At 51.5% G+C, this 24,249-nt stretch overlaps 1 protein-coding gene and 1 long non-coding RNA gene across 9 annotated transcripts in view; one reads left to right on the top strand and one right to left on the bottom strand.

Moving 5' to 3' along the window:
* PTPRN2 (protein tyrosine phosphatase receptor type N2) overlaps positions 1-24,249 on the bottom strand; it is a 669,120-nt gene that overhangs the window by 579,165 nt on the left and 65,706 nt on the right. The window lies entirely within an intron of this gene.
* Positions 2,986-24,249, top strand: part of LOC146394850 (uncharacterized) — a 32,928-nt gene continuing 11,664 nt past the window's right edge. The window contains exons 1-2 of the long non-coding RNA XR_014833411.1: positions 2,986-3,781; positions 4,083-4,141. This is a non-coding gene — a long non-coding RNA (uncharacterized LOC146394850). The remainder of the gene's footprint in view (positions 3,782-4,082; positions 4,142-24,249) is intronic.

Below are 24,249 nucleotides of genomic sequence, written 5' to 3'. Positions count from 1 at the left end.
AGGTTTGATCCACAAGGACGCAAGTTCGATCCCTGGCCTTGCTCAGTGAGTTAAGGATCCGGCATTGCCATGAGCCGTGGTGTAGGTCACAGATTCAGCTTGGATCCTGCGTTGCTGTGGCTGTGGTGTAGGCCAGCAGCTACAGCTCTGATGAGACCCCTAGCCTGGGAACCTCCACATGCCTCAGGTACAGCCCTAAAAAAAGCAAACGCAAGAAAGCAAGAAAGAAAGAACGGACACATTCTGCACTAGGCACTGCCTGTCAGGACTCATCACTGAGCATGACTCAGCAAACTGGAGTGAGAGAGTCTGTATTTGGGTGACAAGAAAAGTTTGCAGAAATACAGGATTCCACTTTTGTGCCAGAAAAACAACTGGAAGGATGTTCCCCCAACTGTCCTTCACGATGACTATTTTGAGGTTTTAGGTTAATTAAGTGAGATTTTTATTTTATTCCTTATACATTTCTGTACAACCTGAATGTCCACCCACTCAGCATATTTTTCGTTTTGTTGTATACATGCTTTAATTATGGAAAACGTGCATATGAAAAAGGTATGTAATCAAATACATTTCAATTTGGGAAAAAATTAAAAGTTTTCATCTAGGAGTTCCCGTCATGGTGCAGTAGTTAACGAATCCGACTAGGAACCATGAGGTTGTGGGTTCGATCCCTGCCCTTGCTCAGTGGCTTAAGGATCCGGCATTGCCGTGAGCTGTGGTGTAGCTCGCAGACTCGGCTTGGATCTGGCGTTGCTGTGGCTGTGGTGTAGGCCGGTGGCTACAGCTCTGATGAGACCCCTAGCCTGGGAACCTCCATATGCCGCAGGAGCGGCCCTAGAAAAGGCAGAAAGACCAAAAAAAAAAAAAAAGTTTTCATCTATTGCCATTTTTCCCAAGTCATAGGAGGAGAGGGCCCTAAAATAAACTGACCACCTTAGTTAAAAGAAAATTTTTTAAATATAAAATGTCAAAGGCTTTGGTCTAGAAAAATAAGTGCCGAAGACCCTCCTCCTCTGGGGAGCCTCCCCCCTCAGCCGACCTTCTCGCCCCTCCGGTGGCCCTCCACCTTTAGGTGACCCCTCCCCCTCCCCCCCTCTTCCCAGCCTGGTGCCCAGAAGGAGGCAGTCCCACCCATGGCCTGAACTGACGTATTTCCCGGTGTGGGGGGAGCATCCGAGGTGAAGTTCTCCCCCCAGAAGGCAACCTCTGGCCTCCACATTTTGGCCTAAGGCCACAGCCTCACGGGGCCACTGGGCAGCCTGGGGCTGCTTCCCAGCATCACACGGCCGGATGCATCTCAAGGCCTCGTAGACGAGGTGGCTTCTTTTTCAGGGCCTGGGGATGCTCTGGGTGCCTGCAGACAGAAGCACACGAGGGGGTGCGGCCCCTCGGCCTTCAGGCGACATCCGGAGGGTCGCCTGACCCTCGACCCTGCCCTGCACCTCCCGCCCGACGACGTTCACACACTAAACCCCCAGGAGCCTTCTCGCACTGCGAGCGGCCAGCCGAGCCGAGGGGCGCCACGGACACTCGCACACATGCTCGGCGAGCTTAAGCGAGTGTCGCTTCAAAGGCCGCAGGGCCCCAGGGCAGCTGCCTTGGTGCCTGCACTCGCGCCCTGCAGCGACGACCGAGACTCTGTCCCCACCGCTCACACGCCCGCCTCCTGAGACGCAGGGGTGGAACGGCAGGGCCCCGAAGGGAACGGCGCCGTCTGGGGCCTGGCAACGAGAGTCACCACATTCCATTTCGCATCCCAGGGACGGAACGTCCCGTGGTCACATAAGAGGGAGGAAGGCACAGGGCGGTCCCCTCGGATAGAGGAGTCACACGGGGGCGCTGCCAGCCGATCGGAGCTGAACGAAGGGCTCCGAGTTTGAGCAGCAGAAGCGCGAGAGCTTCGGCTTCCGCCTGGTCCTTTGAGTCCCCCGTGTCGCCGCAAGCTGGTAAAGCTGCCCCAGATGAGGCCTGTCCTCTGCATCACAGCAGCCGGAGGACTCTGCAGCCGCAGCATCTTCATCGAGCGACTAAGTCACGAGGTTTCCGGCGGCCCCGGAACTCGCTGTTACCTGCGAGTCGAGTCCCCCTCGTGACTCTCTCGGCGGCGGCCAGCCGGAACACTGCCCCTCCTCCTCCTTCCCTGCACGGTGGCAGCGACGCGGCCGCTGTACCCAGGCTCACTTCGCACAACCCGGGTTTTATTTAGCAAAACCACTGCTCGCCGCCGGCACGGAGGATCCGGCTGGGCTCGGCGGGCCTGCTCGCCGCACGGGGGGCTGTCGAGGCCCCCACCCACCTCCCTCCACTCGGCACTGGGCCCGCACGTCACCCACACGTCCTGCCACGGGACAGACAGAGCGAGGAAGCGACGGTGGCTGTGACCCAGCCGGGTCTCAGACACTCGCACGTCTAGCGGGGCCGCTGGGAGGGGACAGAGGCGTCACCTGGGGTCCCGCCCTGGGAGCCGTCCCGGGGGCTGCACCGCAAGGACAGGCGTGGCGCCGGGGCTCCTGGCCGGCGGTTCCCGTCCACGTGCCTGGCGAGCGGCAGGCTCGGGGGACTGAGCGCCTGTCCGCGGACCCACCGAGGGAGGGGAGATGACACGCTTCCTCCCAGGGTGGGAAGCCAGCCGCTCACCGAAGCCAGCCTCGTGGCTCCAGTCCGCTCTCAGCAGCCTGCGGCGACGTGGGAGGAAAATCTCGGCCGACGGGTTCGCACTGCACCATCGCCGGGGCACCTCATCCTCCCGGCCGGTGTAGGCGGAGGGGTTCCTGGCACGCCCCGTCTCTCACCCTCTGAGATGTGTGCTCCACGGCAAGAAGCAGGAGAGAGGAACGTGTGTCTGTCTCCTCCCCAGGCTTCCCAGCGCTCACGGCTGTCTCCTGGGGTCACCAGGAAGCCCCTGAGTCTAGGTGGTGACACCACAGAGAGACAAGTGACCACGGCCCAGAGTCACAGGACAGAGCGTGCTCACAGCCGGCTGGACAGGCCCCAGCCAGGAACACAGTGGCCTCCCGCCCTCCACGAGCGCAGGAATCCTCCACAATGTTCCAGACCCCGGGAGTTCGTTATTCTTTCAAAGGCAGTATCTTGTCCTTTGATCCCCCCACCCCAAGCCGGAGGCAGCCCCTGAAGCAGCGTTCACGCCCCGGAGGAGCCCACCTCCAGCTGCCAAGCTCGCACGGCGTGGAAAGAAATCTCAACACGTCCTTGAATTTAACTTGCTCTTCCTCAAGAAGGGAAACGGGTTCAAACGCTCTCTGAACTGGAAAAATATTCATTACCGTCTGCTGGACATGCTAAAGCAGGAGGGCGTTTCAATGAATCGCTTCGTTCAGTGAAAACGAGCGAAAACAAACCGCTCCAGGTCACTGCAGAAGTGACAGCGGCAGATGTGGCCGCTCGGGAGGCGCTAAGGAAGCCCCGCGGGGTCGGAGGGCACAGTCCAGACCCGACAGATTTCACCCTCGTCCACACGCACCCCTGCACCGGAGGCCTGCAGGACACGGGCCAAAACGTTTGCCAGAAGCCAAGCTCCTTTGGCTTCCAGGACAATTGAAGCAGCTTGCTCTTCATGCTCGGCCTGGGCGGCGGCTCTCCTGGAAGGGCAGCAGCAGAACCCCGGGGCGGCCCCACCCCGCACACCCGGCCGCCCTGGAGGACGGCGCCCCCGTCTTCCCTCCACGCAGGAGAGCGTGGAGCTCCGCGGAGCAAATGAGACGCAGTCTGCACACTGTCCAGTTTTCTGAAACGGCAGGGTTTTCACAGGACTGTGCAAGTAAGTCTAAGTTGAATCTTTTCTGTTTTCATTTAAAAAATTAAAAAAAAAAACTTACAATGGAATATGCATTTTCTTCCTCTGCCAGTCCCCCAGCCTACAGATGCCAACTGATTCTTGGCATCCTTCACAGAATGTCTCCCCACTTGAGGACACACATTGGTTAACCACAACGAGGATTCACTCTCGCATTTTTTTTTTTAGTCTTCTTGTGAAATGTAATGATCATAGACAGAGAAATGTGCACAAAAATATGTAATATAACGAACACTTAAATGAATATTCATATAATCACCCCCAGGTCAAGACGTATAAACCTGCCAGCAGCCAGAAGCCCCCATGCCAAGCACACCTGCCCAGGTAACTGCTCTGTTCGCTAGGTTTTCCCAACTTAGAACTGGATCCGTGTGGCAGGGAATCTTTTGTGCCTTCCTTCTTTCTCTCAGCTTTGTGATCCACGTCGTCATGGTTTGTTCTGCTTCACTGCTGTGGAATGTTCCTAGTATGTGAATATAAGAAATACACAATATATTCATCCATATTCATGAAAATAAATACTCAAACAATATACAAAAAATACAAATTTCATTGTATAAGCATTTGTTTCATCTCCTCTACCCCCAAGTGCACGGCTCATTTCTGGAACAGCGCTATTCAGGAGCTTTGCTACGTATCTTGGGCATCTCAGGGCACTTCCCAGCTGCCGTCCAGGGACTTGCTGGAACTCGGGTGGCATCCACTCCATGCCCAGGCATGCGTCCCTAGGCTCTGCCTTCTCAGCAGCTCCAGGATGGGCAGAGCTCAAGTGTCCGCCAGTCAGAGAGGTGGGTGACTATGTGTCGCGTGGTTTCCATGTCATTTCTCTGACTCGGTAACCAGGTTGGACGCCACCTTGTGCATTTCTGTCATTTGCGTCTCCTCCTCCGAAGTTCCGGCTCAAATGTTTTGCCCATTTTTTCTCAGCTGTCGGTCTTTTCTTAAAGATTTGTTGGGAGTCTTTGTTACTGCCCGTGAGGTCTTTGCGGGGTACACATCCTTGAACTTCTCTTGAGACTCTCGCTTGTCCTGTCTTTATCAAGGGATGTTCTTGATTTGAATGTAGTGGAAGTGATAAACCTTCTACTTTGCAGAGTCAGTATTTCAAAATCTGTCTACTCTGAGATCCTGAAAATGTTCCGTTCTCATCGAAAACCTTTGTAGTTATCACTTAAGTACAAAGGATTTAATCTCTCTGTAGGTCTAATTTCATTTCTTCTAATACGGATCCAGTTGTGCTGCATCCTTGCTTTTTCATTCGAAATATCTTCAGATCTTTCTATATCTGCACATACACAGCCCCAACTCAAGGATAAACCCTAACTTGAAGGATATTTAGGATGTTAATTTTTTTTTCTATTCCAGTGTTTCAAAGAATCATTTTACACTGGATTTTTACACACACACTTAAGCATATTCATCAAGGAATTTCACAGGAGTAGGCCTGGTGAGTTAAAATCATGTACTTTTTAAATTTCCTTCGATATTGGGCTTTCGGTCTTACTTTAAAAATTAATTCCCTGTCAAAATTATTATAAATTCCCCCAAGTTTTCTTCTAGTACTTATCAAAGCCCATTATACGTGTAAGTCTTTGAGCCATCTGGATTTTATTTTGGGGTAAGGCGTTTGGGAGAGATCCAGCTATATATTTTCCAAATGTCTGGCCAGTTGTCCCCAAATCATTATTGAATAATACATCTTTCCCCGCTGATTTTAAATGTCATCATTATCATATACTAAATACCCATATGCATTCGGGTCTATTTCTAGGCTTTCTATTCCTTTCTCTCCACCCGCCTGTCTGCTCATGAGCACAGCCACTCAGTGTAAACACCCCGTCGCACGGAGCACCAGGCGTGGGATTTGGTCAGCAGCCGCACCAACCGCCCTGCTTCACGACCTTCCCGTGATTTCTCAACCTGAACTTTCAAACGAGTTTGCTCAGTTTCAAAAGGCACTTTGTTAATGCTTTGTTGTGCTCACTTAAACCTAAGGGTTAACCTGGAGAGCAGTGACAAGCTGCCGCATTAAACCGCCTACCCAGGAACACGGTCTTCCCGACGATCCGCTCCGCAGCCGCAGCGCGGAGCCCGGACTTGCGGCGTAGGTACCTCTCCCGTTGCCTCCACGCCCTCCTCCCTCGGCTGCCCTCCAGGGCCACGGACGCCGGCCTCCAGGCTTCCTTGCGGTGTTTGTTTAGTCAGGGCAGCCAGCTATAAATTCTCTCAATTTTTTGCTGGACCGATACTGTCATTATTTCCCTGTCCTTTTAGAAAGGTACTTTCCCGGGTATGGAGGGCTAGCTTGGCAGGTACTTTCAGCAGAGACATCCCTCTAGCCATTCTCTTCTGGCCTCCCCCAACTCTGTCACCCGGCCGTCACCGGCATAAGGAGCCACGCTCAACGCAAGGGCCGAGAACACAATCACAGGCAGTTTCTCGTGAGCCTCTGAGTGAGCTGGGGGTCAGCCAGGGGTGCCTGTGACCCTCCTCCTCCCACGGGGCCAGTGTCGGAGGGCAAAGAGGTCTGCAGCATCAGGACCAGCCCCTCTGTGACCCCACCCTCGGCCAGCTGGGCAAAGCCAGCCAGCAGCTGAGTCCAGGGGTGGGGTGGGGGGGACTCCTGCAACGCAGGTTACCTGGCCGAGGGCAGGTGTGCAGGCAGAAGGGCGGCGTGGGGCCTTGCTGCAGTTTTCCCCACCGTCTTCTTAGAACCTTTGAGATGATGCATCCTTTCCTGGCCTTTCTGGCCTTTTAAAATTTGAACTTTCAACAATTTCGCTACACTGTTTCCAGGCCGGGGAGGGGGCCGTCCTCCTGGCATTCATGTTCAAGCTTTTGCCTGACGTCTCGCACGCAGTTCCGAGGCCTGTCTCCACCTCTCCCGACGCGGCCTCTGCCCTCTCCGGTCCCTCCGCAATCCCGGCAGTGCTCCCGCGCCTCCCTCTCCACCTGTTTCCACCCTCTTCCCTCTGGATCTGGCCCCCTGACCTGCCTCACTAATCCCCACTTGCGCTGGGTCTGATCCACTATTAAACCCACTGATTTCATTCCGAAATGCGGTTTATGCAGTTTTCAGGGCTCGCATCTCCACGTGGCTCTTGTCTATAGACTGTGCGTCTCTGAACCTCTCCACATATCCACAGCTGTTTCAAATACCTGAGCCGTCGTGCCCTCGGTGTCTGAGGCGGATGGTTTCTCTGCATCTGTCTCCCCCGCCTGCCCGTTTCTGTCCTGTCACTTGACACGGAGGCAGTTTTGACACAACGCTGAGGGAACACTGTGTGAAAACGGAATAGGCGCTCAGCGCACACAGGGCTTTGGGCAGCCGGCGGTGCAGGGCAGCCTGTGGTGCGGGAACGACGGTGGTGCAGAGACAGCAGGTGGTGCGGGGCAGACGGCAGGATGGAGCAGCCGGCGGCGCGGGGAGGATGACCTGCGCCCGTCCCCAGCTGGGCTGACACCCTCTCCCCTGCTGTACTAACAGCCTTCCGAGGCACGGGCACTGCCTCAGAGCCTCGCTTGCCACAGGTCCCGCATGCCCGCAGGCCCTGACAGCCACTCGTAAGCCCCCAGCAGCCGGCAAGCCTGCTCCTCAGCAGCCCTTTCGCTCCCGCCCTCCGCCCTCCGCCCAGAGCAGCGCTTCCTGGTCCTCTTGCCGCGGTCCTGGTGCCGCCAGACTGGCTGTCTTCAGAACCCCCCAGTGTCTGCTGCCGGAGGGTTTCTGTACTTTTCCCAGCTGTTCTGATAGTTTTAAGGTAGAATCGGTCGGCTGGAAACTGGCTGCCACACTCCAAGGCAGAAGCCCCTCAGCAGGATTCAAGGGGGTCTTCACTGACAGGGGCACGTCATTTCCATCGTTCCCAGATGGCTTCACTTTGTCACAGATGTTTCCTTCCACTGTGTTTGCTCTTGGTGGACGGCATCTAGAAAAACCCCGGTTCTTCACAAATGGCGTGACCACTCACGCACTGGATGCTGCCCGTCGTCCTCAGTGGGTTCATGGAGGTGGCCCAGGTCCCCAACCACCTCCCCCAGGAATAAAGACCATGCTTAGATTTCTTCGTTTCGAAATCTTCGCAGCTACGAATCTTACCATGTTAAGGAGCAGATATTGAGTTTTCTCAGTCTCTTTTTGGTATCCTGCAAACAAGTATACGTATTTCCCCCTTCAAACTAAGACAATGGAAGGTCATGGTAACTTCTTACCACTGAATTATTCTTTTTTCTTGGAATGAGCCCGACTGATTCTGACCTAGCACTCTTTCATGTGCGACTGGATTATGTTAGCAATACCTTATTTAGGGTTCGTCCAAGAATGTCTGAGTGGACCTGTGCTATGAATTACTTGTCACGAGGGCTGTCTTTCACAGCTTTTTGCATCAATGCTGTCTTTGTAATAGAGAATTTAAAGGTTTTCTGGGTGTTGTGCTCCAAAGCTGTTGAATTACCATTGGATCTATTGATTCTTCAGAAGTGACAGCAAGGTGGCATTTTTATAAACCAGGTCACTGTAATAATTTGCTCTGTACAGTTCATCTCTTCTCAAATGGCCTTAAGGCAAAGCAGCCCCTTCCCTGCACACAAATATTGACGGGTGGGTAGCGGAACCTCACACAGCCCTCCTGGTGAGAAGGTCTGTCTACAGCAGCTGGGTCCAGTGCCAGCGCCATCCTCTTCCCGCTCCGTCAGCGAAGACGGCCAGTGCAGCCGAATGGACTGAGCACCCTGACAGCGCCTGTGTGCCAGCGCTGGGGCACAAATGATGCAAAACTACCCCCTCCCCAGGGGAGGCAGACAGCTACAGGCGACCACCACCACACGATCAGGGAACATCCAGAGAAAACCTGTAAAAACTTCGTAATGCTCACCTAGAATTTCTTTCTCTCTCCACAATGCTACTCGTCCTTAACCTTCGGAGCCTGGACCGCTCTCTTTCCCCAGTGAGGCGGGATCAGATGCTCCACCTCTGAGTGGGAAGTATTTTCCCGTCCCCATCATTCGGATGTCCGCCTTCCCCATCCCGGAACCCTCCAGGGGCGTTAAATCCCAGCCCCAATCAGCTTCTAGTTTCATAAACAAGGGCCTCTTCACAAGGTGGGCGCGAGTGAGTGAATGAAGGAATGGACGGGTTTTCCAGGCAACGAAGAGGGACTGTGATGTCGATGTTAGTTTCAGGCCCCAACCGTTCGCTGTTACAGGTGTTAAAGGTTCTATTTGGGAAGAGAGTGGATCAGGTGGGAACGTATGCGCTGTATAAATTCAAGGGAGAATTACAATAACAACATACTCGTGAATGCATAAAACTCGTCCAAGTGCAGGAAAAACACTAGATAAAAAGATAAACACTAAGTTGCTTCAGATGACAGCACCCTGGATGCATCTTGGCCTGTTACAATGGGGACAAGAGAAGGAGCAGGGGTGCCCGGTGACCGAGGGCAGACATGCACAAGGCCAATACACAGAGTCGACCACCAGTCCTCAGACTGGACTGCCAGGCGATGCTCCCGGGGGCAGGTACGTGCTCCCAGGCAGGCTGCCTGGGGACAGGGGGTGGCATCTTCTGCTTTGACTGGAACCTCAAGTTGATTGACTGTTTAAAACCACGTGTATGCATTACTTCGATGAAGTTAACTGAGGGACGTTTAAAGCAGCATATCCCATAAACATAAAGTAAACACTGAGTCCACTCCCACCAGCTCTGTGGAGGCCGCTGTTGCCGACGCCAGCAAACATCAATTCGCCAGACAGTCCCGGGCAGGCAGGCCATAACCATTTGCAGAATGGCTAACCACCACATCAGGGACAGGTGCCACACCCCGGACCCTGCCCCAAATGTATGTGTTCAGCGGCCTCCAGCAGACGCTCCCTAAGACCCAGTCACCTGCCAGCCACGTGCTGGACTCGGGCACACAGTCTCTGACCTCCTGGGTCTAGAGCATGGTGCACCCAGGGTCACACGTGCGAGGCTGCCCGCCTGGGGACCTACGTCCAGAGCCTGAGCCCAGATCCCCTCCCCTTTCTCCCGGTGGTCTCCCTGCGTGACGCATCTGTGCAGTGACAGAAAGGACCCACATAAAGCAAACGCAGAATTTACCTCCTCCCTTCATGCGGCATCAGTTTAAGGAGCGGCCTCCAGAACTGCCAGAGACCTGGTAGTCCCCTCCCAGATCGGGTCTTGTCGGGTTGGGCTGGGTTGCACGGAATTGCTGCCAAGTGTTAGTTCCTGCTTTCCCCGCCCCTACCCTGTTTCCACCAAATAGCCTGGGAGTAGCCAGTCTAGGGCGCAACTGGAATTTTTGGCTCCAGTGAAATAAAGCGTATAAAATCTCACATAAATTGTAAAACACCGTGCATGTATTGGGAGTAACTTGCAGCATTTTTATAGCTTTCTGTATCTTGGGCAAACATCCTTAATAACAAAGTACAGAATACTGTCACTCAACTGGACTGGGTTTATTTACCTAAGACAGTTGTGCATCGCAATCTGCAATTTCCTAAATGGCAGATGAGTCATTTGCATTGATTTGCATGTCCACAGAGAAGGCTCTTCTATGCTAATGATGTTCCTGCCAACAAACCGCACAAGGACTAATGAGGAGACTGAATTCCTCCTCCACGGCTTCGGCTTGTTGCACAAAGCACAGCGGGCGTTTCGGTGAAGATGCCATGGAATTTCAAGGGTGGGGAGGTTTCTTAGAAATCATCTGGCCCAGTGGTTCTCAACTGGGACTGCACTTTAGAATCACTCAGGGAGCTTCGAAAAAGAAGAAAAGAAGGAAAAAAAAGCCCAATCCCCCACCCCAGATTCTGACTGGACTCTGCCAGACAATGTCTGGACACCAGTTGTTTAAAAGCTTCCATAGGCAGCTACAGCTGGTAACCCCAATACAGCCCATCTCCCCATTTCGCAGGTGAGAAAGCTGGCTCCTTCCGCAGAGAATTAAACAGAAGGTCAAGGAAATGGCTGGTGCGGAGCCCAGACTGGCCCTCAGTTTTCTGACTTTCGGTCCAATATGTGGAGGCTACAGATGTCACGACCACACCCGTGTGCATGACGGTACAAGGGCATCACACCAGGCGGCTCAAAGACATCCAGCTCTCAGACTGAGAATACGAAAATATTAATCCAAGGGAACAGACCCCCAAAGGTGTGAAGTTTGGGTCTAGTTGTTTTGTCTGTGATTCTTTTTAAAGAGTGAAGAACCACAATATGAACTGTGGATAGACCTGATACCCCACTGTTTGTGGCAGAGAAGAGCCCACAGCCCTGCTGCAACCGCCGGCATAAGCAGCTCAAGACTCCGCGAACCCCAGCTGCACCAGAAGGAGACAGGTGACTCGGAAGTTGAAGCCCCCAGACTGGCCAGAGCCAGTCAGACCAGAGGTGGAAGTGACGACTTGGGTCTGGACACGTGAGAGTGACAACCGGGTCTCAGTGTGAATGGATTTCTGTTCCCTGAAATAAATAAGGATGACAAAATCCTACCAGGTCACCAGAGTTGCCACAGAGCATTTGTTCAGGCCACTCGGCAAGTGAGAGAGAAAATCTAGCCAAAGGAAAACATAGGAAAGGAACGGAGACTTTTCCTACCACCGTAACAGGGCCTGATATGCTGAAGAATAACAGAGGTGGAGGAATTCCATTTGGACAGAGATTATGGTCAAATCATGGGGTTTTATTGCAACAACTGGGAAAACAGCATACACAGTTTATTCCACTTTGCTAAAGAACTAAGATTGATCCATAGGCTCTGGAAAAGACAACTAGGTGGGTTGCCCAGCAGCACATGGATAATCTGCTTTATTTCTTACATTTCTGTATCTTACCAGAATCTCAAGTCACCTGACTCCAGGGAACTTTCCAGGTGGGCGCCCCAAGACAAGCCCCACCCTCTCCTCTAGGAGGAGGTCAGCAAACCCCAAAGGCCCCCGCAGGGATGGTCCTAGCAGCGTTCCCACCGTAGCCAAACACTGGAGACAATGCAAACACAGCCCACTCAACAGGACTTAGCAAGAGAGGGACAGGACTCTATCCCCGGGTGAGCCCACCTGGCAGCCAGGGACGCCTTGGGGGTGGGGCCACACTGCAGGGAGGGGCCCAAATTCTGGCTCATCCCTGTTGGAAAGGACCCCAGAGGACTTAAAACCCTGGTCCTCGGTCTCGATGAGGCCAGTCCCTGTCTGGGATCTGAAAGATCCCAGAGCCGGCGAGCCTGCTTGGTGGAGGCCCTCTCTCCTCACGAAGCCCCTGGCGGCAGCAGGCTGACTTCCGCAGGTGCTCACCCACCCGCAGCATCGCCCGGTTTCCCGTCTCAGGATCTCTCCCCACTCTGACAGCAAGTTTAAAGTCCCATTAGCAAAACCGATTTTAAGCCAAACCAATAAAGGGGAGGCCTCTCCACAGATGGTTTTCTCTTGCTTATGACACGGAAGGCGACCAAGGAGCTCCCGGTTGCTGGGGACCTGGCCCGGGATTTCCCCAGGGTTTGGGTGTGCGAGACTCGGGACTCCTCCCATCCCTGAAACCCACTGTCAGGGCAAAAGGGTCGGGGTTCACTGCGGTGAAAGGCCGGCTCTCAGTGGCAGACGCCGCTGGGTTCTGTGCAGGTGTGTGTACGGGGGTAAGGAAGCACACTCACAGCCCTGCACCCCCTCGCCCGCCAGGCTTCCTTTCAGGCCTGAGTCTCTGCTGATTTGTTTATGCTCTGGTTTCGCGTTTGGTCTTAAAAGTACTAGATCTTGGTGTCTACACCTCAGAGTGTCGCCCACGAAAAAGACAAGAGGACTGCATCGTACCATCCCGGGCGCGGGTGAGACAAAACGCCAAGGTGAGAGCCAAGAAGGCACTATCTGAGGTCTATGCTGGAGGGGTGTTTTGCTTTGCAGTTTCTTTCTTATCCCTTGAAATGCTTAAAACATTTGGGTTTGAAGATATTTATGGCAGCCTGTTTTTTTTCTACATTAATATTTAAAACTTTTTTTTTTCAGTTTATCATTGTCAACTCTTAGATAGTTGGATGGTCTGAGCTGTCTTTTTATTGGAGTTTTATTTAGCTCATCGGAAACCAGCCTAGATTTTCTGAGTCTACAACCGCGTCCCTCTCAGGAGCTCTGTCTGAAGAGGGTGTTATTGCACCTGCTCAGAGCTGGGAATCCTTTCCTCTCTGCCCCCCCCCAGTTGCCATGGTGATTATAAAGGCCTCATTGATGAGGGCAGAGCCACGGAGCATGGCCCAGTCCCCGGGCGCGGGGCCGGGGGGGGCGGGAGGGGGGGCTTCCCGCAGCCACAGCCGCCGCAGCAGAGCACAGACGACATGGGCTGCTCCTGGAAGGGATCGGCTCACTTCCACGGTGCCCTGCCAGGTGTGGGCTTGTGCCAACCAGCCCTGGGAACACCCACACCCTGCAACAGGAAACAGGTTCTTCAGAGGATGGACAGGAAGGGTTTGCAGTCGACACATTTTCATGGCTGTTCTTTCTGTTAAGAGGACTCTGAGCTAGAACTGCCGCAGTCTTGAAAGAAATCTGCTAAATCCTCGTTCAGTTTTGGTTTATTTTGCTGGAGGCTTTGGAGGAGACTGGAAACTGGTGTTGAGGGTCCCGAGTGTTGGTATTTTCTTTTTTTATTCTTTTTATTATTATTATTATTTTTTTAATTTCCCCAAAACATTAGTTTTTTTCTACTGTATAGCAAGGTGACCCAGTTACACATACATGTATACATTTTTTCTCACATTATCATGCTCCATCATAAGTGATAGACACAGTTGCCAGTGCCACACAGCAGGATCTCATTTCTCATCCATTCCAAAGGCAATCGTTTGCATCTCTTAACCCCAAGCTCCCAGTCCATCCCATTCCCTCCCCCTCCCCCTTGGCAACCACAAGTCTCTTCTCCAAGGCCATGGTTTTCTTTTCTGTGGAAACGTTCATTTGCGCCATATATTAGATCCCAGATGGAAGTGATATCATGTGGTATTTGTCTTTCTCTTTCTGACTTACTTCACTCAGGATGAGAGTCTCTAGTTCTATCCATGTTGATGCAAATGGCATTGTTTTGTCCTTTTTATGGCTGAGTAGTATTCCATTGTGTATACACACCACATCTTCCCAATCCAATCGTCTGTGGATGGACATGTGGGTTGTTTCCATGTCTTGGTTATTGTGAATAGAGCTGCAATGAATGTAAGGATGCATGTCTCTTTCAAGGAAAGTTTTGTCCGGATATGTGCCCAAGAGTGGCGTTGCTGGGTCATAGGGTAATTCTATGCATAGTTTTCTAAGGTACCGCCATACTGTTCTCCATAGTGGCTGTATCAGCTTACATTCCCACCAACAGTGCAGGAGGGTTCCCTTTTCTCCACACCCCCTCCAGCATTTGTTATTTGTGGACTTAGGAGTGACGGCCACTCTGACGGGTGTGAGGTGGTATCTCCTGGTAGTTTTGATGTGCATGTCTCTAATAATCAGGGATGTTGAGCATTGTTTCATGTGCTTGCTGGCCATCTGTGTATCTTCCTTGGAGAAATGCCTATTCAGGTCTTTCTTGCCCATTTTTCCCTTGGGTGTTGGCTTTTTTGCTGCTGAGTTGTATAAGTTGTTTGTATGTCTTAGAGATCAAGCCCTTGTTGGTTCATCATTTGAAACGATTTTCTCCCATTCTGTAAGGTGTCTTTTTGGTTTCCTTTGCTGTGCAAAAGCTTGTCTGTTTGATTAGGTCCCATTGGTTTCTTTTTGCTTTTGTTTCTGTTGCTTTGGGAGACTGACCTGAGAAAACATTTGTAAGGTTGAGGTCAGAGAATGTTTTGCCTATGTTCCCTTCCAGGAGTTTGATGGTGTCTGGTCGTACATGTAAGTCTTTGAGCCATTTTGAGTTTACTTTTGTGCGTGGTGTGAGGGTGTGTTCTAGTTTCATTGATTTGCATGCGGCTGTCCAGGTTTCCCAGCAATACTTGCTGAAAAGACTGTCTTTTCCCCATTTTATGGTCTTGTCTCCTTTGTCAAAGATTAATCGACCATAGGTGTCTGGGTTTATTTCTGGGATCTCTCTTCTGTTCCATTGGTCTATCTGTTTTGGTCCCAGTACCACACTGTCTTGATGACTGTGGCTTTGTAATATTGCCTGAAGTCTGGGAGAGTGATGCCTCCTGCTTGGTTTTTGTTCCTCAGAATTGCTTTGGCAATTCTGGGTCTTTTGTGGTTCCATATAAATTTTTGGATTGGGAGCTCTCGTCGTGGCTCAGTGGTTAACAAATCCGACTAGGAACCAAGAAGTTGCGGGTACAATCCCTGGCCTTGCTCAGTGGGTTAAGGATCCAGCATTGCCATGAGCTGTGGTGTAGGTTGCAGACAAGGCTTGGATCCTGCGTTGCTGTGGCTCTGGCATAGGCCAGCGGATACAGCTCCAATTGGACCCCTAGCCTGGGAACCTCCACGTGCTGCAGGTCCGGGCCTAGAAAGGACAAAAAAAAAAAAATTTCTTTTTTGGATTGTTTGTTCTAGTTCTGTGAAAAATGTCATGGGTGATTTGATAGGGATTGCATTGAATCTGTAGATTGCTTTGGGTAGTATGGCCATTTTTACAATATTAATTTTTCCTACCCAGGAGCATGGAATATCTTTCTGTTTCTTTACATCTTCTTTAATTTCCTTGATTAATGTTTTATAGTTGTTTTACTTCCTTGGTCAGGGGTATTCCCAGGTATTTGATTTTTTTGGGGTGGGTATTTTCAGCCACACCAAGAGGCTGGAAGAGCGGTGTGTACAGTGGTTGTGCTACTGGAAAAGCACAGAATTCCTTATTTTTAAAGCAAAATTGTATGCTAAATTTGGGTGCTAAAGATGACATATTTTTTAAAATTTTATGGGTTTTTTTGATCAATGGGTAACTGTTGAAGCCTGATTTCAGTGGCTGAGTCAGTGTGTACTGCTAAATGTCCAACAGTCAGCTCTGGGCAGGGCCGTGTTGATTCGCAGCCGGTTTCCATGGCATGAATGTTGTCGCGGGGCTCTTTTCCAGCCAGTGCGGCCCACCCCCGGGTCTGGGGAGACCACGCCAGTCAGTTGTCAGGAGCCCCGGCGGCACCAGGGTGAGCTCTGTCCTATGACTCTTTGGACTCACTGGGTGCCCGGGGCAGCTCTGTCCAGCGCCAGTGGGCGGCAGGGTGATGGCAGAGGGCTCTGTTGCACTCCAGCCCAGGTGGCTTTTGCGATGTCAGGCTGGGCATGGGGTTGTTTGCAACAGGCCGGGCTCAGCGTGTGAGGGCTTCTGAGCTGGATGAGCGCCCCAGCGTCTCTGCTGTAACTGAAACAGTGCTAAATGGTAACAGGGCATTTACCTTGGGTTTTGTACTTTTCTGAGTGTTTTCACACGTTATCTCCTTTAATTTTTGCAACATCCCTGAGCCATTTTTTTCCTCCTGAGGTAAGAGATAACTGTTCTCTGTAGCAGATGGCAAGCCCGGTCTCTTAGATGTTAAACTGGGGTGAAGCAGAGCTGAATCCGACCTGGAGCCATGACCGACCCTCTCTTCCTCCAGCTGAGATAGCATTTGCTTCTCCAGCTGCGAGGCATCGCGTGCAAGTTCTAGGTTTGCTCCTGGTGAGCCCTTCCTGTTGCTGGCAGAGGTGAGGGCATGGTCATTTGTGGGTGAGAGGAAGTGATCAGAGCACCTTTGCTGGAGCCAGGCGGGCTGCGAACCCCGATCCAGGCAGAAGAGGCGAAGGACCTTGGGACTCCACGCTCGGAATCTGCTCACTCATCAAAACGCCCCCTGAAGCCCACTGGTGGGAGCCAGGGACCTGGACTTTGTAGAAATGCTGCCCCTGCCTATAACTGGCATTTGGAGTTAACTTTCCCAGAGAGAAATCTTCAAACAGCTCTGGTTTGGATGTGACGGAAAACACACAAACAGGTTACATCTACGAGATGATTCCTTATCCGCTCCTGTCTTGACAATTAGAGATTTTGAAGAGTTGATTCGATTAACTGGTAAATCGATCTAGAAACTGGGACAAATGGAACAAATAATATTTCAAGGCGTTCCGTTGTGGTGCAGCGGAAACGAATCCGACTAGGAACCATGAGGGTGCGGGTTCGATCCCTGGCCTCGCTCGGTGGGTTAAAGATCTGGCATTGCTGTGAGCTGTGGTGTAGGTCGCAGATGTGGCTCGGATCCCATGTTGCTGTGGCTGTGGTGTAGGCCGGCGGATACAGCTCCGATTGGCCCCCTAGCCTGGGAACCTCCACATGCTGCTGGTGTGGCCCTAAAAAGACCAAAAAAAAAAAAAAAATATATATATATATATATATATATATATATATATATATATATATATATATTTCGAGTGTCTTAACAAATGTGCATGTCCCAAGCAGGGGCACTGCCCTCAAGGCTGGGGGTCCAGCTGGGAAACGGTGACACCTCCTTGCACTCCCCTCACTCGTTCCTCTGTGGGGCGGGGTGGGGTGGGGGTGCTCCAGGTGCAGGCGAAGCAAAGGCAACCCCAGCAGGGTGACAGCTGAGGACGGGCAGGCCAGCCAGCATCGGGAGGACTGTCCTGGAGAGGCCTGGTGAGGCGAGGGCCACTTGGCACTGTCTAACTGTACTCATGGCCGGGGCCATGAGGGGTGATGATGGGCCACTGGGAACTGCAGCAGGGCACCTCTATGCCCTGGAGCCAGGTGGACCGGGCTGAGCAGCCTTGGACCATGAACCTGAAATGCACTCAGTGGAGCCTGCCCCAGTTCACTGCCGGCTGAGGCTAGCAGGGCCCTCCAGGAAGGCTAAGGAGGATGCGAGCAGCCTGATGGCGAAAAGGTGTGGGATCGGTCTGCTCAAACCCCACTGTGCAGAGGTGAACCCCGGGGCGTTTGCATCCTTGGCGCCCTGACTCAAGGGAAGACAGGCAGCAGGCGGCACAGCCGGGCTCTGAAACTGCACCTCTTTCTCACAGGGATTCGTGTCATTTGCTGTTTACTTCACACTCCCGTTATTTTCCAATGTTGATGATTTGTTATAAAGCCACACCAAACACGACCAAATGAGGGTCTTGGCAATGATGCTGACGTGGCCACCCCAGAAAGATGCAAAGAAGCAGAGTCCTCAGCCCCCAACACGGTGATGTCTTTTAATCCCCGATAACGGGCAGCCCAGGTGCAGGAAGAATCAGCCCGTCTCTCCCTGGACATGCAGGGCCCAGAGCGCTGAGGGGAGGGGAGGCGAGCCTGCCTCCTGGCCCAGTGGCCCATCTGCCCTCCCGCCTGCTGACCCGCCAACTGCCCAGAGGCTGAGAGGAACTTCCAGATGCAGCTGCCTGGCTGGCAAGCCGCAGACACAGCCACGCAAGCGGAGGCGCGAGGAGATGGCTTATGTCCTTCCTGCCTCTCCCGCGTCCCCACAAACCCCTGTGGTGACAAGCCTGATGGAAAGAAGCACACGGGACCTCCAGAGGCCCATGCACCTGCACTCGTGCTCACTTTTGAACACACGTGTGCATGAAGCATGTGCTCAAATGGAGCTGAATCAATTCAAACTCATCTAAGTCATTAATGTGAGGCTCAAAATTGCAGTTCTTTTCCTGTTAACATGCCAAATTAAACTCTGCTTCACACCATTTAACTCAGCAATTAACTTCCATTCCCTTTTAGTTTTGATTAATTGGAACCTAGGAGTGGAACGGGCCTCCCGGCCACGCAGCGTGATGTGCCCCCACGCCTCCCGGCTGCGGGCTGCGGGCTGCGGGCCGAGGCTGGGAGCGAGGTCCTGCTCACGTAGCGGGCTCAGCAACACGGGTTATCTCCCCACCAGGCACAACACAAAGGCGTGAGCCATGCGGTGTGCTCGTTGCCAGGTCTTTCCCCATTTATAGGCACAGGAAACGGTCCCGAAGGGCACTAGCAGCTGGTGCCAGCCGCTGGCTCTGGGAGGATGGATGCACTGGAGAGAGGGGCCAGGAAGGAAACACTGCACGTTTTAGCCTCTGTATTTCCAAACTGTTTGGCTTTTTCTTTTTTTCTTTTCTTTTCTTTTTCCTTTTTTTTCTTTTTTGGCCGCCCCAAGGTATATGGAGCTCCTGGGCCAGGGATGTTTTTTTGGTCTTTTTGCCATTTCGTGGGCCGCTCCCGCGGCACATGGAAGTTCCCAGGCTAGGGGTCTAATCAGCTGTAGCTGCCGGCCTACACCAGAGCCACAGCCACTCGGGATCCAAGCCGTGTCTGCGACCTACACCACAGCTCACCGCAACGCCGGATCCTTAACCCACGGAGCAAGGCCAGGGATCCAACCCACATCCTCATGGATGCTAGCTGGACTCGCGTCTCCTGCACCACCACAGGAACTCCGACACAACGCTATTTCTAGTACGTTTTATTTTAATTAAGCTTCGCAGCAAGGCATCCTTCCTAAGGACTCGAGGAGTATCTTACTACCTGACAGAATGTCTCTGGAAAAACTAAGACACTAGAAAGTTCTGGAAACCATCACCATTTACGTTTTATGGGTAATAATGTTTGGTGGCACCTAAAACACTTGGTTCCCATTTTCTACCCTCCAAACAGCTATTCAGCTTTAAACCAATACACGTAAGCACCCACCTTGCCGAATTAAGGTCCCCAATTCTCTCTTAATACAAAAATAAAACAAATAAAAATCCTTGACATCTCAACAGCATGTCCTTTCCGTATGTTTCTATGACTCCAGACAGACTGTTAGAGGAGCAGGGCCTGTGGTTCTCTGCCACAGCACCCCCTCGTTTCTGCCCCATCCCTGGGACACCCGTGGACAGCCAGAATGGCCCCACGCTCGCCACACAGAACACCTGAGGCCGTGTTGGAACGAAGGCGCGTTAGCCCCTCACCTGGCTCTGACCCCAGGTCACAGGCAAGCAGAAGCCGGTCGGTGAGGTGGGGCACAGACGCAGGTGCGTCCAGAAGCTGTTTAGAGGAGACTTGCCTCGGGGCCACACACCAAATGGAAACCGTCCAGTGAGATGAGCAGAGCTTGGATGGGAGCCCTGCTTCCTCTCCTTGGAGCTCAACAGACACGCAAAAAAGAACCCAGCGCGGGAGCAGGGTGCGTGGGAGGGCAGCTGAGAGCTGGAGACGAGCTCTGCCTGCATCCAGCCTACAGGCAGCCAGCTTCTCTAGGATGCAGGTGGGGCCCCTGGGGTTCCAGACATGCCTGAGAAAAGCACGTGCTCTGGGCCACCCCAGCCACCCCAACAGGCAGGGAGTGCATGTGAGGCCACAACTCAGCCACGATTTATCCCCCGTGCCGGTCTGGTCAGGATGGAGGAAGCAGCTGGAGGCAGAAGGTAAGGAGGCCAGGCCCCCAGGGGCCAGAGCAGGTGGCCTGCAGGAGGGCACTGCCGGGCAAGGACCCACGAGACAGGCAAGATCACGTTTTGCTGGGAGAGAGGCAGCAAACCATTGTGCCTGCTTGCTCGATGGTCAACTGGCTAAGGCTGAAGCATGCTTCGATGACCCCATCCCCACAGCTCAGGGACCTGGGCCAGCTCGGGACTTGTCTGCAGGTCAGCAGGTTAGCTGCGGGGACTGAGCAAAAGAAACAGCTCACTGGGAAGCAGCCTTGTCCACACAGGGTTCACTCCCTGGAGGCTGCCCAGAAGGGCTGCCCCTCCACCCAGCAAAGCTCCCCCGTGGCCAGGACACACCAGCTTCCCAAGCCCCTTGTCCACAGAGAGGCCAGGACGTCATCAAGAACTGAGGACACAATTAAGTGAGGAGAAAAGACTGAAGGGCCAAGGACACAGCAGGAGAGCCGAGCTTCCTTAAAGGAATTGCTTCTCTGACCCAGATCAATGGCCTCTAAGGATACAGAAAAGAGCCCGCAGGTGTGCAGCAAAAAAAAAAAAAAAAAAAAAAAAAAAAAAAAAAAAAGAAGAAAGAAGAAAAAATCTCCAGGTTACAAATGCTGGCCCCACATCTGTGCACACTATAGACAGATGAACACAACTTCTCTCCCCAGATTCAGGGATTTTTCAAAGAAAATTCCTCTCAGGGCACCCAGAGCAGCATGGATTGCTGAAAGCACTAGGGCTGCCCCAAACTGACAGACTTCAGAATAAACCCTAAATTTCTTCATGATCTTTTTTTAAAAAATTTAAAAAGCTGGGAGTTCCCGTCATGGTGCAGTGGTTAACGAATCCGACTAGGACCCAGGAGGTGGTGGGTTCGATCCCTGGCCTTGCTCCGTGGGTTAAGGATCCGGTGTTGCCGTGAGCTGTGGTGTACATTGCAGATCGCGTCGCTGTGGCTGTGGTGGCTACAGCTCCGATTGGACCCCTAGCCTGGGAACCTCCATATGCCGTGGGGAGCAGCCCAAGAAATGGCAAAAAGACAAAAAAATAAAAATTAAAAAGCTGTAATTCTTTAAGTTGAAGTATAGTTGATTTACAAAATTATGTTAGTTTCAGATGTATAGCAAAAAGATAGATAGATATTCTTTTTGAGATGCTTTTCCCTTATAGGCTATTACAGAAGAGTCAACATAGCTCCCTATGCTACACAGTAGGTGCTTGTTACTTACTCATTTTATATATAGTAGTGTGTATCTCCTAATCCCAAACTCCTGCTTCATCCCTCCTCCGTCCCCTTTCCCCTTTGGTGACCATAAATTTGTTTTTCAAGTCAATGAGTCTGTTTCTGTTTTGTAAATAAGTTCATTTGCATCATATTTTAGATTCCACATATAAGTGATATCACATGGTATTTGTCTTTCTCTAACTTCACTTGGTATGAGAGTCTCTAGTTCCACCTATGTTGCTGCAAATGGTATTATTTTGTTCTTTTTTATGGCTGAGTAGTATTCCACTGTGTATATATACCACATCTTCTTTATCCATTCCTATGTTGATGGGCATTGAGGTTGCTTCTGTGTCTTGGCTGTTGTAAACAGTGCTGCTTCACCCTAGGGTGCAGGTATCTTTTTGAACTGTGGTTTTCTCTGGATATCTGCCCACAAGTGGGATTGTTGGATCATACAGCAATGCTATTTTTAGTTTTTTAGAGACATCTCCCTACTGTTCTCCGTAGTGGCTGCACCAATTTACATTCCCACCAACAGTGTAAGAGGGTTTCCTTTTCTCTACATCCTCTCCAGCATTTGCTATTTGTAGATTTTCTTAATGACAGCCATCCTGACTGGTGTGAGGTGGTACCTCACTGCAGTTTTGATTTGCAGTTCTCTAATGATTAGTGATGCTGAACATCTTTTCATGGGGTGGGCCTGTTATCCATCTGTATGTCTTCTTTGGAGAAATGTCTGTTTAGATCGTCTGCCTATGTTTTGATCGGGTTGTTTGTTTTATTGAGTTGCATGAGCTGTTTGTATACTGTGGAAATTAGTCCTTTGTTGGTTGTATCATTTTCAAAATTTGTCCCCCATTTTGTAGGTTGTCTTTTTGTTTTATTTATGGTTTCCTTTGCTATGCAAAAGCTTCTAAGTTTAATTACGTCTCATTTGTTTATTTTTGTTTTTATTTCCATGACTCTAGGAGTCAGATCCAAAAAGATACTGCTACAATTTATGTCAAAAAGTGCTCTATGGGGAGTTCCCGTCGTGGCGCGGTGGTTAACGAATCCAACTAGGAACCATGAGGTTGTGGGTTCGATCCCTGCCCTTGTTCAGTGGGTTAAGGATCCGGCGTTGCCATGAACTGTGGTGTAGGTTGCAGATGCAGCTCGGATCCCAAGTTGCTATGGCTCTGGTGTAGGCTGGTGGCTACAGCTCAGATTCGACTCCTAGCCTGGGAACCTCCATATGCTGTGGAAGCAGCCCAAGAAATGGCAAAAAGACAAAAAAAAAAAAAAAAAAAAAAAAAAAAAGAGTGTTCTATGGTTTCCTCTAGGAGTTTTATAGGATCCAGTCTTACATTTAGGTCTTTAATCCATTTTTAGTTTATTTTTGTGTATGGTGCGAGAGAATGTTTTAATTTCATTCTTTCACACGTAACTATCCAGTTTTCCCAGAATGACCTACTGAAGAGCCTGTCTTTTCTCCACTGTGTATTCCTGCCTCCTTTGTCACAGATTAAGTGACCACAGGTGGATGGGTTTATTTCTGGGCTCTCTATCTTGGTCCATTGGTCTATGCGTCTGTCTCTGGGCCAGGGCCACACCATGTTGATGATGGCAGCTTTGCAGTATAGTTTGGAGCCATTCAGTTGGTCTCACTTGTATTCTCCACCACAGGAAGACCAGCAAGGGCATCAGTGGGAAAATGGACAGGGGGGGGTGGTGTGCCACCAGAATCATTTCCCAGCACAAGGATCTCCTCAGACAACGCTCAGGTCCCCAGGTAGAGGCTGGCATGCAAATGCTGCATGTTAAATCCCAAAGCATTCTCCAGGAATTGGAATTGCCTAAGAAAAGCTGGAGTTCCCGTCATGGCGCAGTGGTTAAAGAACCCGACTAGGAACCATGAGGTTGCGGGTTCAATCCCTGGCCTTGCTCAGTGGGTGAAGGATCCGGCATTGCCGTGAGCTGTGGTGTGGGTCTCAGATACGACTCGGATCCCGCGTTGCTATGGCTCTGGTGTAGGCTGGTGACTACAGCTCTGATTAGACCCCTAGCCTGGGAACCTCCATATGCCGCGGCAGCAGCCCAAGAAATGGCCAAAAAAAAAAAAAAAACAACAAAGAAAAGGAAAGAAAAGCAAGAAAATGGCCTCAGTGGTGAAGATCAGCACCCACAGACTTGGCCTCCACATCCTGCTGATGAAAGGCTCCTTCTAAGGCCATGCCCTCAACATCTTTATCTGAGATTTATAGCGCCACGAACTTGTGACTTATCCAGATCCTGCCCTCAGGGTCTAGAAGCCCAATCAGGTCATTACTGCCAAGTAAAGAACAATGATCCCAAAGTTCCACGGTGCTGCTTCTCTTACCTAAACAGCAGTAGCCAAAGCAGCAACATCATCTTCCTAAACGTGGAGAAAACGCTTATCAGAAAGCCGACTTCGTAGACCCACTCCCCGGAAACCCCGTGAGACTCCCAGAGTCAGCCTCAAGAGCTGGGGGTCCAGAAGGATGCGCTCTCCCTCCAGGCAGCCCCGCCCCACAGAGCCACGGCTCCTCAGCCGGGGGCCTCAGAATGTCCAGATCCCACGGGCCGTCCAGGCTCTCCGGATGGCCCACGGTTCATACCCCATTGATTTTACTGCTGCTACCTAATCTCTTTTTCAAACTGACTGTACTTTTTCATACTCCCAGTTGTCAAATTAAAGCTTCTTATTATTCTATTTTTTCCCAGTGCAATAAAGGAGAATAGCTCTGTTTATCACATTTGCCAAAGCACGCTGGGTACACCGGTAGATCACAACCTGCAGTTGATAAACCCAGCTGGTGATCACGAAACACGAAAATGAAGAAAAAATGTTCTGAGTGCTTCCTACAAAAATACTGATTTG

This window comes from Sus scrofa, chromosome 18, assembly GCF_054392235.1.
Source record: "Sus scrofa isolate SSC_HxYL_T2T_F1_AM1 chromosome 18, Sscrofa_HxYL_maternal_Yorkshire_Landrace_v2.0, whole genome shotgun sequence".
In the NCBI taxonomy this organism is placed as follows: Eukaryota; Metazoa; Chordata; class Mammalia; order Artiodactyla; family Suidae; genus Sus; species Sus scrofa.
This window is presented reverse-complemented; position numbering and strand designations above follow the sequence as displayed.